The sequence below is a fragment of the Rhinopithecus roxellana genome, chromosome 3, assembly GCF_007565055.1.
Source record: "Rhinopithecus roxellana isolate Shanxi Qingling chromosome 3, ASM756505v1, whole genome shotgun sequence".
NCBI lineage: Eukaryota > Metazoa > Chordata > Mammalia > Primates > Cercopithecidae > Rhinopithecus > Rhinopithecus roxellana.
In genome coordinates, this window is record NC_044551.1 from 120,559,703 (window position 1) to 120,571,809 (window position 12,107).

A 12,107-nucleotide genomic window follows, 5' to 3' on the forward strand; every position below is an offset into this window, starting at 1 on the left:
TCGGGATGGGGAGGTTGCAGTGAGCCAAGATCGTGCCACTTCACTCTAGCCTGGGTGACAGAGTGAGACTCCATCCCAAAAAAAAAAAAAAAAAAATTCATCCAGATTAAAAAAAAGACATGCTCTAGTATTAATGCAAAAACATCAAATTAAACCCGTCATATGATTCACTAAGAGCACACAGAACTGTAACCCTGTCCATCTCATTCTTCCCAAGATGTATCTTTTCAAAAATCAGACTGTGGTTTAATTAAATGACCAGATGAAAAATAACAATGCCCCTGTTTAAGAAATGGAAAAAGAGCAGCATTTCAATGTGTTAAGTCCTGGCTCACTGTCACAAATATATTTTTTTTATTTTCCTTTTTTTGTAGACATACCATATGCCTTAATTTAGTATGAAACGCATGTTACAAAAGCCAAGAGTAGTCCCCCAAAGGAAATCCCCATCATCCAGGGCCATTCACCATTGTTCTGAATTAACTTTCTCCCACTACCACCTGGGGGAGAGTAGGAAGACAGTTTCCTCACCACTCACCCCGACCTTTGACTTCTCAATTTTTCTTTATTCCTCTTCTTTCCAGGGCTGCCTCAAAGGCCTCCCACCCAGCCTTCCAGCCCCCGCCTTTCCACTAGAGTCATGCATTCACTGACAGCTTAAGTGCCTAACTAATCTTTGCAGCAAATTATGTATTATTCAGACCAGTTTCAGGCCAGGCCTCATATTATTCCACTTATTTTTCCAGAGGTTTAAAGAATTAAATAATCCTCCAAGTATTTCCTGTGATCACTCCTCTTTCTTCAGTGCATAGGAGTATCCTCTGGACCTGGGGTTTGTAACCTTCAGTCTGTGGCTTGGCTTTCAGGGACCTGTGAATCCCCAGAAGTGAAAAGTAGAATTATGTGAGCATGAGTGCATTTTCTTGGCCGGGGGTGACTCTGTAGCTTTTCTTGTATCCTAGAAGAGACCCATGACCCAAGAATGTTTTAAAGAGAGTGGTTGGCTCTCAGAGGCCCCACCCTGGAAGCCCAGCTCTCGCCAGCTCCTTCTGTTTTTGAGGCCTAGGCTGGATTCTGTACTGATCCTATTTCCCACTGGTTCCCCTGTGGGCCTCAACCTGTGGGGCGTTACCTCCTGTACTCTTTCTCCAGTATACTACCCCCTTCGCTGGACCTAACCTGCTTGGCTTTCCTTACTCCCTTCCGCATCCGCCTGTCCCGCTGTAGAAGGGGTTCCTGTCCTGCTTATTTCCCAAGCACCTTTATGCTGGTTTGGTTTATTCTAGAGTTTCTCTGAATATAGAGTATCTCCAGGAGTTTTCCTCAATCCCTTTCCCCCTCATCAGTCCACCTGGCCTGTCCTAGAGCCACTGTCCTCTTAAAGGGTGGCACATTGCCTTCTTGGGGAATGGCATGGCTCAAAAGACAGTAGCACCACCATGCCCTTGGAAATCCTGACATTGTCTTTTCCCCCAACCCCCTAAAATTGCAAGATCCCACATTAGCATTGCAGAATATCCCCCACCCCAGTCCTATCCAGTTAGCTGTAGATCACAAGCAGGTTTTAATCTTTTACTACAACCTGGCTTAATAACTTCCCTCGCTTAGTTGTATGATAGTGTTTTCTGTATTTTCCAGTTAATTTCTCAATGTTGGAGTTGGGAAAAAATAGCCAACACTAAACATGAAAAAGATCAAGGAAGCTGGAGATAAGAAAAAGATAGAGGAACACAGACTTCCAATGCTCTGCTTTGGTTGCACGTTTGCTTTGGTATAGGCCTCTTCTGAGAGAACCCTTTGCATCCTGCACTCCTTCTGATTTGCCTCCCATTAAGTGTCAGGGATGTGGAAAGGGACAAGTTGGAAAGTGAGGGACCTGGCTCCTCAGCCCTCTGAGCCCCAGTGGACTGACTTCAGCATCATAAATCATAAATTGGTAGCAAGGGTGGATTCAAGGCCCTGAGTAAACTGCTGTTCTAGTCCAAAGTTAGCTCTTCATGAGGTCTGCATTCTGAGCCTGCTGACAGTTCCGAGAGCCTTTGCTGATATCCAAAAGAGAGAATTCGAGCCCTGCCATATTTAGATCCCTGCCCTAAGTCAAAGTTCTGAGCTGCTCTGTCACTGTTTCTGATACATGATCTTAGGCTGAGGAAGTGACTAGCCTGTGGCCTCACAGACTCAGGAAAGTCTGGTCATGGGCAGAGGGCTAGTTCCTGTCCCCTGATAGGGATGGAGGCACCAAGGCCCACCAGATTGCCTGCCTACCCCTTCCCTGCCCTCCTGGAGCCGATTTTTAAGAGGGGTCATCTGTCCCTTCATTAACTGAAAAACAGGCAGCATTCTCGTGAAGCCAAAGCCAACTCCCTTCTGGGACTTGTGGGGGCTGCTGAAGCAGTGTCCGGTGGCATCCAGCGATGTGATTCCTCTGCATGGTTAAGCCAGCTCTTCTCTTGCAGAGGGAAGGTAGAAGCACAGCGGAGGAGTGGACAGCTGGCCCCACACTCCCTCCATGCGCCACTGCTCCTCCTATCTTATAAGAAATGAAAACAGCATAAAATGCTGGGGCCCAGCTGTGCACCTATGTCAGGATTAGCTGTAAGGTCCCCAGTATGCTCAGCCAGCTCAGCCATTTTGCCTTCCGTCAAAGGAGTCACCCTAACGTGGACCTTGTGGGAGACAACCATATTAGTGGTATAACAAAAACAATTCAGAACAAGGCATATATACCCCAATTCAACTCCCATCTCTGAACTTTGTACTCTACTTTATACTTCACATTTGATCTAATTAGTGCTCAGAGTATTTCTGTGAAGGTGCATTTATCCCATGTTACAAATGTGAAAATGTAGAGTAGAGAGTTGATGTGCCCCAGATGTTACAGCTAGCTGTTAGTAAACCAAGGTTTGAACCCAGGTCATCTGACGTAAAAGCCCTTGCTTGTCCTACTACCCTTGCTACTGTGGCCGTCTAGTAGATCCTAGGACTGCTCATTAGGTCATCTGGGGGACTCTGAAAATAATTAAGTCAGACTGTCTGCAGATGGGGCCCAGATTGCCTTGGGAAGAGCTGCAAAGCAGGTCAGCTTCCTCTCCAGTAGTACTGGGACAGCCTCTCTCACTGTCAGTCATCCCGGGGCCCACTGTGGGTCTAAGCAGAATCACCAGCTCCCTTGCTGTTCCTTCCCCATCCCTGCCCTCAAGACAGAGTCATTTGCTGCCGTCCATCCATGTTATGGCTCAAGGGCTCAGACATGGTGTAGGGAAGATGGGAGCAGGGAAAGACATGAACTGCTGCGCTGTATGACAAGGCCAGGGGGTGTCACTGAGGATGCACCAGGAGGCCCGCAGGCAGGTGAGAGAAGCTGGGGAGGCAGAAGAGAGAGTTATTCTAGCACAGCAATGAATGAATTTGATTTGAATGAAGCACAGATGCAAATGTTTGGACAGCGGAACTAGGTTTCATGGTCTTTGGGTTGTCCTCATAACATGTTGGAACTAGGTATTGAAAAGTCTGAGGTAATCTGAAGCTTAGAAAGGCACAATCTATCAAGTTAACTTAAAAGGAAAGGAAGGTGTTAACAAAATTAGAAAGTGCTGTTTTGGAAACAGCCCTAGATATTTTCCAAAAAAGCCTTGGGAATATTCCAGTATAGGGATTCTAAATACCATAGTAGTCAAGTAATGTGTTCTTCTGGTAAAATTAAAAAGAGCATGCCTGGCAGCATATGAAGAACTAAATTTCACTCCGAACATAATATTTGATATTATCCCACTTCAGTACTCTGTTACTGTTGGCTTAGGTATTTGATGTAATATTTTCCTTTGTTGTTTAAGAAAAAAGGTTGGACAGTTCTCAGTTTGCTGGTATAGTGAGAGGGAAATTTTGTGCATGCACAAGCATAAATCTCTCTTCAAACTAAACATGTATGTAACACCTTCACTTTGAAGAGAACACTGTGTTTAGTATTTCCTAAAGCCTTGCAAAGTACATTAATATCCTACAACCATTTCTCTAATGTATTTAAAGAAAGTAAGGCTCAAGGAAGTTATCTCCAAACACACTTACGTCTGGAGTGGGAACAAATTCTTGAAGGTCTCTGAAGTCTCGTCTTGCTAAGTTAGGCTTTTCATAGCTTCCTCCACCGAAGCCTCTGAGGTTGTGTGGTCCAAGAAGCAGGCCAAGAGCACAAGGTGCTCATGGGCTGGATTAGTTGATCCCTGAATGGATGCAAGTTTAGTCAGTGTTTTGCACAGCCTTGCTTGAGCATAAAGGCATGGTAGAGTCCCCCTACTAGGAGAGGTTCCATTATTCTTCTTCGTCACTGGACAGTGACTATCCAGAGATGCCTGGGAAGCAGTCATTCATTGTTTATTGCTGGAGGCCAATTTGCTGCCCATCAGAAGTATATGCAATGTAAGAGAGCAAAGGTAGGCTGTGGATTTTTCTGCAAATTCAACAGAGTGCTGCACACTAACAATCAGTTTGAAGAAGGCTGAAGTTGTATGTCAGTGCTCACCAGGCTGATTCTTTGTGTGGCACAAAGATTGAATGGTGGCTTAAGGGAGGTAGCCACATACAACTGCTCTTGACTTTCAGTCTGGGGCCATGGATGGAATATTTGAAATCCACAGATAGTCTAAAAACAATTTTAACATCTGTGTCCACCACTTCCCTCACTAAACCTTGTTGTAGAGATGCTAACAAACAAAAACTTAAAATACTAATCTTACCTCTCCTCCATGCCTGTAATATGCCACACTGGGCAGAAGATGGTTCTAGATGTTCCCCAGATGAAACTAAGTTTGTAAACTGGTAGCTCACAGGCCCACCCAACCATAGATGTGTTTTATTTGGCCTGCACTGGGGTTTTAAAAAATATTTGAGGCCAGGCGCTGTGGCTCATGCCTGTAATCCCAGCACTTTGGAAGGCCGAGGTGGGCAGATCATGAGGTCAGGAGATTGAGACCATCGTGGCCAACATGGTGAAATTGTGTCTCTACTAAAATACAAAAAATTAGCCAAGTGTGGTGGTGTACACCTGCAGTCCCAGCTATTCGGGAGGCTGAGGCAGGGGAATCACTTGAACCCGGGAGGCAGAGATTGCAGTGAACCAAGGTCACGCCACTGCACTCCAGCCTGGCAACAGAGTGAGACTCGGTCTCAAAAAACAATTTTTTTTGAATGAATCATCAACATCTAAAACTCTAGAGATTCTACATAAAATCTGTATTTCTGGCTTCTCTTAAAATTCTAAAGATCTAGTTACCCTGGGCCCACATTCTCAAGTGATAATGATGAAGTAAGGCCAAGGAGTGGCTATTCCCTTCATAATGGATTAGGGCTCCCGTCTGGCTGCCCCAGTTCACACCCAGCCCACTTGTCACTTCCAGTATCTACTAGTCCCTGCAGGCATTTGAGTTTGGCATCCCCAACAAAAGAAGGTGCACAGAAGAGGAAAGATTTTGCTTTCCTTATAGATGTTCCTGGTGACATCTCTGTGTCAATAAGAAATTTGATCCACTAATGAATAAGATTATTATACACAAGAGTTCTGGAATCAGAGACAGGTGAAATAAGCTCAATTAATATACAGGATTTCACTTTAATTTTTTTTTGTTTTGTTTTGCTTTGTTTTGGTTTGTTTGTTTGTTTTTGAGGTGGAGTTTCTCTCTTGTTGTCCAGGCTGGAGAGCAATGGTGCAATCTCGGCTCACTGCAACCTCTGCCTCCCCGGTTCAAGAGTTCTTCTGTCTCAGCCCCCTGAGTAGCTGGGATTACAGGCATGTACCACCAAGCCTGGCTAATTTTGTATTTTTAGTAGAGACAACATTTCTCCATGTTGGTCAGGCTGATCTCGAACTCCTAACCTCAGGTGATCTGCCCACCTCAGCCTCCCAAAGTGCTGGGATTACAGGCGTGAGCCACCGCACCCGGCCTTACTTGCATTTCTAGTAAGGAATGAAGACCATTTCAAAATTAGAAAAGTCTAAGGAAAAACACACTTAAATGGAAGACAGGTAACCTGAGTTCCTGATGCAGCTGCCCTGCTCCCATGCTGATACCTAGTGTCTTTACCTACATAATGGAAAGTGTTAACCGTCACTCAGCATTCATTCCCTTAACAAGATTTATAGAGTGGTTGACATCAAGAGTTTAGAGTCTTCCCAAAATGTATCTGCGTTTAAGACTTCATTTTCCTCACCTATCAAGTAAGGAATGAAGTCACAAACACCTCAGTGTGTGACATACTCTGAATACCCAGTTATTGTGAGCTCTTATTATTTATTAAGTACCAGCTGTTTGCCAAGCTTTGTGCTAGGCCTTGGAAATACGAAAACACAGAAACACGTGGTCCATGTCCTAAAGAGCTACAGTCTGGTTGAGGAAGTAAATTCTGGGCTAACAAGTGGAGGCAGTAACCTAAAGAAAAGCCCCTCAGAATGACTGTACTGTTGAAACGTAAATAGGGTTGATAAAGCCCCAGGTTGTTACAATATCATATTAAATTAAGGAAAGTTCATGTGCAACACCTACATTGAGAAATAAACATGTATATACATATCTAAATATGACAGAGGTAACAAAAGTTTTCAATAATAGGATTTTTCTTAGAGGAGTTCCACATCAGACTTCTAAATCCGAGGTTCTTGACATCTGGAGTGGAGTCTTCCCATTGATAGTTTAGCCAGAGCCCTCGCTCCAGAAAATGTATGCACACAATAGTTTGCATAACATTCCAGGGATCTGAGAGCCCTGGAAGCCCATCCATGGGGCCTGCTCCATGTAGTTCCTCACTGGGCTGGTCACACAAGACATAAAAGCAGTGGCTCCAAAAGAGGTGCTCAGTTACAGAAGAAAGAGCCGCTCATAGAAACGGTCAGGGCAGTTCTGTGTGAGAGCAAAAAGCTGAGTTGCGTAGAGGTCAAGTGGGCAGTGAGGGGAATGTTGAATGAAGAAAACATCTATTTTCTTTTCTTAGATAATGATGATATCGCTATAACAACTAATGTAGTCAGAACGAGTACTTCATATATCTGTCACATGTTTACTTGTGGTCACTCTGACACATTATCTTCTCTCCTGTAATCCTTTCACCTTTTTCATAAATCTCTGTTATCTAGGTGTGAAAAGAAGCCTTAATATCTACTAAGCCAGAAGCATCCTTTCACATAGGGTTGATTTGGCTTTTTGTTCCTTTTCCCCCACTCTTTTCCTCCTCTTCAACGTTCTGTTCCCAGTATGTCCAGAACTGATTCTGCCTGGGACCTAACTATCTGTTGGTGACCTGAATGGGGCTGGTCACTCTGGGCAGTCTCTGTCCTTGGCTCTTTCTGGCCTTTAGGTCACATGTAGCACTTTATCAGTTCCCTCCAAAACAAATCCAGTTGCAAAAGTATTGGAAAATAAGGTAGGTTTTACTGAGGGTTTTGGGGGTGTAGTGAAAAGAAAACTCGCCACATGAAGACAAAACATCACAAGACTCCCGTTATACAATCCTCAACTGCCAAAGCCTTTCTCTTGAGGGCCAGCCCCTCATCTTTCCTCAGCTCTACCTGCCTTCCCCATACTCTTGCTCTGTACTTGTGCTAATTCAGAGAATATAGCTCCCTCAGCTTCTCCAATTTTGCTTTCTCATATCTGTTAGTTACTTAATACTGCCTTGAATTATGAGAAATCTTCTGCACTAAGGATGACAATTTTTGTTTGTACCCCTAATCACAAATGTCTTTGTTTTTTACTTAATACATTGAAGGCATCCTTGATGTTAGGACATGTATATTAGTCTGTCATTTCTGAATGGCTGAATAGTGTTGCCTTGTATACATGCAACATGCTGTGTTTAGCCATTCCTGGACATTTACCTTACTTCTTTTTCTTTTTTCTATTATAAACAATGCTGCAATCAAACATATATTGCACACTTATATGAGTATGACTATAGGATAAATTTCTGGAATTGATATTTCTGTGTCATGATTTTGTTGATTCTCTTTGGGTGCATTGTAACATTTAGTAGTTATTGCTCTCTAGAAATTTATCTTCCAAGCAACGGTGTGAAAGAGATCCTGTTTCAATTTTCCATAAAACCTCATTTTTATGTTTGTTTACCTTATTTTATGTTTGTTGATTCCTTGATTTAGGAAGGGCTTAAGGTGGCTGGCAAGGAAATAGGTAGATGGGTTGGGGGGAGAAGTGAAAAATGAAAGGTACGAATATAAAATGGACCAGTGATTAAGATTATTATAAAAATTCATTTGGTTTATTCTATGCCCCAGTGACCTTCAGGTTTGGTGCTAAGCTTTCCAGGAGCCAAGGCAAAGAGAGGAATCAATTATATAAGCCACTACTAAAACAAAGCTGTGTCTTGGGGTCCTTATAAAAAAGAAAAAATGACTTTGTACAGGGCAACAGTAACCTCAGCAGCATGACTTCATGTGATCCCCACAGCACCTCTGTATCTTCTATTTGCCTCGGACCCAAAACATGTTGCCCTAGAGCAGAGCTCTGCCTTCAGTCATGTACGTGCTGATTATGTTGGGTGGACAGCAGTCTGGCCAAAACTGATAAAACCTGTGCCTCCAAATGTGGCCAGATAGCAGGGCATTCAGAGCAGGTATCACCTCTCATATACATAGACCTTCCTTTCTCTTCAAAGCTCCTAGGAATTGTCTTACAGGATGGGACCAAGAAGCAAATCCAGGATCAGTGGATGTAAACCAGATCAGGAAAGCACCACTGTGGGGGCATTCCCAGGCAGGATGTGTGGGTTGCCTGCCAGGTGAGCAGATGGAGGGCCCAATGGGGCTCTCCCTGCTGCCAGGATCGGGGCGAGGATTCCCAGAGGGAGAGAGAGCCAGGCGCCATGTGTACAACTGCAGATGCCAGAGTGGGCTCCTGAAGGAGATTGGGTCATTTCAGCTCTTGACCTCAAGGACAGGAAATAGGAGGAAGCCATCGTAACCTCAGCTGAGTGGGGAGACAACTAATCAGCCACCCCAGGTCTGAGGTGGCCCGAAGGCAGGTCAAGGATGTGAAGAGGTCTCAATAGATAGAAAGGAAATACAGAGGCTCAGCTTTGTGGAAATCACAAAGGGGCTGAGTGCCCCAGCAGAGGGTCAGATAGTTCTGCAAGGAAGCCAGGGTGGCCCAAAGCAGAGGCAATGAACCTGGAGACCAAGTAGCAGAGGAGCTGAAAGAGAGTTTGACTTGGACCTATATTTGAAACCAGAGTAAGCTAACAAGAAGACAGAATGATTCCCAGGTTCAGGGCTGGCAAAATGCAGAGTGAAATTGATTGAGTCATGTAAGATTTTGTGTCCAAACTCCACTGGGCCATGGGTAATTTTACCCTCAAGGTCCTCCACACTGTAGTATGGACACCCAGATGTGTCCCATAGAGGACATAACAAAAATGTATCTTAACTGGGAAAAAAAGATTAACAAAAAGAATGGGCCGGGCGCGGTGGCTGAAGCCTGTAATCCCAGCACTTTGGGAGGCCGAGACGGGCGGATCACGAGGTCAGGAGATCGAGACCATCCTGGCTAACACGGTGAAACCCCGTCTCTACTAAAAAATATACAAAAAGCTAGCCGGGCGAGGTGGCGGGCGCCTGCAGTCCCAGCTACTCGGGAGGCTGAGGCAGGAGAATGGCGTAAACCCGGGAGGCGGAGCTTGCAGTGAGCTGAGATCCGGCCACTGCACTCCAGCATGGGCGACAGAGCAAGACTCCATCTCAAAAAAAACAAAACAAAACAAAACAAAACAAAAACAAAAAGAATGAACATGTGTCTCAGCCCCATGAATATAGAAGGAGAAATATCCCTCTGTGTCATTCCCTGGGTGATAGCAGGAGAACATTATCCTAAGGAGGAAAAAAAGACAGTGGAAACCTGATTGAAGGAGCTTTTTTGCCTATCACCCTGGGGAGCCACAAAAGAGAGACAGGAACAAAAGAACAGCTGCAAAGGGAGTAAAAGAAACCCAAAGAGGCATTAGCACAGGCCTACTGGGAATATGATATGCAAAGGGAGAAAATGAGGTATGTTTTCTAGTTAGAGAAGATTGATCTATTCAAAGGACTTTAAATTTTGTTGATTCTCTTTGGGTGCATCCATGTGAAGGTTTAAATTTTGAATCATCATGATTTTTAGCCAGTAAAAGTGTTCTGGGTTTTATCTTCACCCACATGGACCCCGACCCACTATTTAGAAGTCCATTGCCCTTCATGTGGGTTGCTAACAGACTCTGCCTTTGCTGTACCTGGGAGAATGGCTTCCTCATCATCACATTCTACATCCTTCCAGGATGGCAGTGAAGAGCTTCCCAGGGCATCTGGCATTAGCAGAATGTGGCTGATGAGGAAATATGACCCCAGTTTAGGCTATTTTACCAGAATATTACACAAATTACAAAATAATTTGATAGCTAGAAGAGAGGATTTTGAATGTTTTTACTACAAAGAAATGATTAATGGTTGAGGTGATGGATTTATTAATTACCCTGATCATTGCACAATGTATACATGTATCAAAACATCTCATTATACACCAAAAATATGTATAATTTTGTGTCAATTAAAAAGAAAACTTAAAAAAATTTTTGAACTATATAAGCGAACACATGAAAATGTAATAGTAAAATTTCATTGTTACAATATTATATCCCACTTTAGCCAGGCGCAGTGGCTCACACCTGTAATCCCAGCATTTGGGGAGCCCAAAGCAGGCAGATCACAAGGTCAAGAGATTGAGACCATCCTGGCCAACATGGTGAAACCCCATCTCTACTACAAATACAAAAATTAGCTGGGCGTGGTGGCACACGCCTATAGTCCCAGCTACTCGGGAGGCTGAGGCAGGAGAATCACTTGAACCTGGGAGGTGGAGGTTGCAGTGAGCCGAGATCGTGCCACTGCACTCCAGCCTAGCGACAGAGCGAGACTCTGTCTCAATAAATGAAAAATAAGTAATTTTTTTAAAAAAAAGAATGTTGTATCCCACTTTGAAAATAGATTTCAGAATGAATGGTAGCCAGATTACTTCAGCTGTCACATGTAACTTACATAGCTTTTCGTTAAGACTGTTAAGTCACAGATAAAATTAATTTTTTGGAATAAAGTAATGCTCAAAGCATGATTGAACATGTAGAAACTTAATAAGAAGCAGAGTTTAGGTTACAAAAAGAGACGTACTTTCTTATTGTCTGAGTAACCACAGTCTCCGTAACTTGTATGTGGTGATCTGAAATCTTGGTCAAGATTCCCTGAAATCCACTTTTAAATGAGTTCATCTGACAAACTCAATGCAATGATTTTGATTTCAGAACCTCCAACTGAAGTTCCTAATCATTCTTTTGGTAACAGAGAGTTTTGAACAAAATACAAGGGCAAGAGTATCACGAAAGGTTACTTATTTTTCCCTCTGCCTCGGATTACCTGGAGAGCAACAGTGAAAAATATGGAGGAAGAGAGCAGAGGGCTCTTTTGGTCCAGTAACAGCATTCAGAAGTGGGACACACTGGGGAGGCTTCTCCCTCCTGCAGTGGTTTTCTCCAGGATTTTTTTCACCCTCACTTAGGTGTAGCCTTGACAGGAAAGGATGCGGGCCAGGAGCCTGGACCATCATTCCCAGCAATCTGACCCACTTGAGGGAGGGAAGGGTCCCCATCCATCTTTTCTTCATTCTGGGCACTCACTTTAAAAAATAGATTTTGCTTAATATTCTGGATAGAAAGTATTTATTCCTCTTACAGATGCTTCAGTCTCCAACTTGTATTTATGCCTGAAAATAATGTTCTTTATGGCCATCACCTTAGGCAATTTGGATGGTGATGAACTACAAAAATATATACATGTTCTTACTAATACAGATAACTTACTGCTTTATCACTGCACAGAAGTAGTAATCCACATGTCTCTCCTAGCACTACTGAACTAGGTGGAGTCATTACAATGCATTTTAGGCAAAAGGAATGTGAGAGTTGAGGATGATTGCCCCCAAATGCTCTCTGCCACCTTCTGCACTTCTGCAATTGTCTGCTTTAGCATCTAGCTAAGTGAGCTCAGATGTGGCCTGAATCAAGAGCAATGTGACCTCAGAGCTGCCAGG

At 43.7% G+C, this 12,107-nt stretch overlaps 1 protein-coding gene across 1 annotated transcript in view; it reads left to right on the forward strand.

The window, feature by feature from the left end:
* The window catches only part of MARCHF3 (membrane associated ring-CH-type finger 3), a 153,149-nt gene that overhangs the window by 45,039 nt on the left and 96,003 nt on the right, over window positions 1–12,107 (forward strand). The gene's annotated exons all lie outside the window — the stretch shown is intronic.